General features: G+C 40.1%; 1 pseudogene; it reads left to right on the plus strand.

Annotated features, from left to right (window-relative positions):
* The first annotated feature begins 1,033 nt into the window (after positions 1-1,033).
* LOC147352702 (large ribosomal subunit protein eL39 pseudogene) lies at positions 1,034-1,485 on the plus strand (annotated as a pseudogene).
* The last annotated feature ends 499 nt before the right edge of the window (positions 1,486-1,984 follow it).

Below are 1,984 nucleotides of genomic sequence, written 5' to 3' on the forward strand. Positions count from 1 at the left end.
CCCTGTAAGATATATTTCTATATTTTAGTTATTGAGAAAGGAACTGCCAGCCAAAGAAGTTGTAATTTCTGTTATAAAATTTGACAAATAATTAACTATTGCTACCATCTATCATGGGCTTCCCAGGTGGCTCAGTGGTAAAGAATCTGCCTCCACTGCAGGAGATTCAGGTTTAATCCCTGGGTTGAGAATATCCCCTGAAGGAGGAAATGGCAACCCACTCCAGTATTCTTGTCTGGAAAACCCTATGGACAGAAGAGCCTGGCAGGCTACAGTCCATGGGGTCACAAAAGAGTTGGATACAACTTGGCAACTAAACAGCAACCACAACCCAACATACAAATGCACACCACTTATCCATGCTTTTTTTTTTTTTAAGTTTTATTTATTTATTTGCATCAGGTCTTAGTTGCGTCCCATGGGATCTTTGTTTCGTCATGTGGCATCTTTTGTTGTGGACATGGGGTCTTTTGTTGCAGAGCACGGGCTCCAGAGCGTGAGGGCTCAGCAGCTGTGGGCACAGGCTTAGTAGCGCCTCAGCATGTGGGGTCCTAGTTCCCTGACCAGGGATCAAACCTGCGTCCCCTGCATTGCAAGGTGGATTCTTAACCATTGGACCATCAGGGACCCCATCCGTGTTTTATTATAGAAATGTGGCCCTCCTCTTTGCCAGAATTGCCATATTCCCACTCCAGCTATAATTGACTTACATGATAAAAGTATAGGCAGGAATAAAAGCCCAAGATATTTTGAACTCTTTAAGTGAACAAACATCATCTCTGTATTTCAGTTTGTGTACCTCACATCCTTAGTGTCTCAGAAGAATGAAACTATGGTAAGAAAGATCACAGTATTTTCTCTAATTTAGCCTCTTGTACAGTGCTAGCCAGCTAACATTTTATTTGTAAGTAGTAGATCTTTTGTTTGTGAAAACTGGATAGTTCCTGTTGTGGATGGTCATATTCAATACAGTTCTTAGCTCCCTCAAATTTTACCCTACACAAATAAAACAGGAAGGTACAAGTTAATATGAACATTTAAAAGCAAGGAAACACTCTCTTCTCCGCCATCCTATGTGCGGTTGAGTTCTTTCCTCACCATGTCTTCTCACAAGACTTTCAGGATCAAGCGATTCCTGGCCAAGAAACAAAAGCAGAATCGTCCCATTCCTCAATGGATTCGAATGAAAACTGGCAATAAAATCAGGTACAACTCCAAGAGAAGACATTGAAGAAGAACCAAGCTGGGTCTATAAGAAGCAAGCTGGGTCTATAAGAAGTGGTCTTAACATGTGTGGCACACATGTTAAGACCACTTTTTTAAGCAGCAAAATCACAATGAGAACATCACTACTGTAATGCTTGGCTCCTGATGTTATTTCCTCACTATCAGTCTGAGACCCAGTAATAAATATGAAACGTTGGAATTGTTATTGTATTATATCGTTTGTGATGACGTACTGAATAAATACTGTCAGTTAGGACATGGGCCTGTCCAATGATAGAAATGTTCTCTAGCTACCAAGTACTTAGAAGTACAGCTAGTAAAATAGGAACTGGCTTTTAAAAGTTTTGTTGTCTTATTGTTCCCTATAACTAGCAGCTCTTACACCTATTGTTATAGGAAGTACACGTATGTGTCATCCTTGTACCTGAAGGCAGCACCTTTTTAAAATAAACCGTGGTGGGGAGGGGTGCTTGCCACTAGACATGCAGTATCTTAGTTCCCCAACCAGGGATTGAACCCACTTGGCTGCCAGGAAAGTCCCATAAAAAGCATGTTTATATGCTATTCTATGAGGTGAACCAGGGTTTGGCAAACTGATCTCCTGCCTGTTTTTGTATGGTCTGTGAACTAAAGGTATGAATTTTTAAATGGTTGAAAAAAATCAAATGTTTTTGACATTTAATAAATTCAAGTTTACCTACAAAAAAAATAAATAAAAGCAAGGAAACAGTCGCTAGCCATTGTAATCAGAGGAAAA

Source organism: Bos grunniens, chromosome 19 (genome assembly GCF_055505025.1).
Source record: "Bos grunniens cultivar Pamir isolate PY7600 chromosome 19, Bosgru_T2T1.0, whole genome shotgun sequence".
Classification (NCBI taxonomy): Eukaryota; Metazoa; Chordata; class Mammalia; order Artiodactyla; family Bovidae; genus Bos; species Bos grunniens.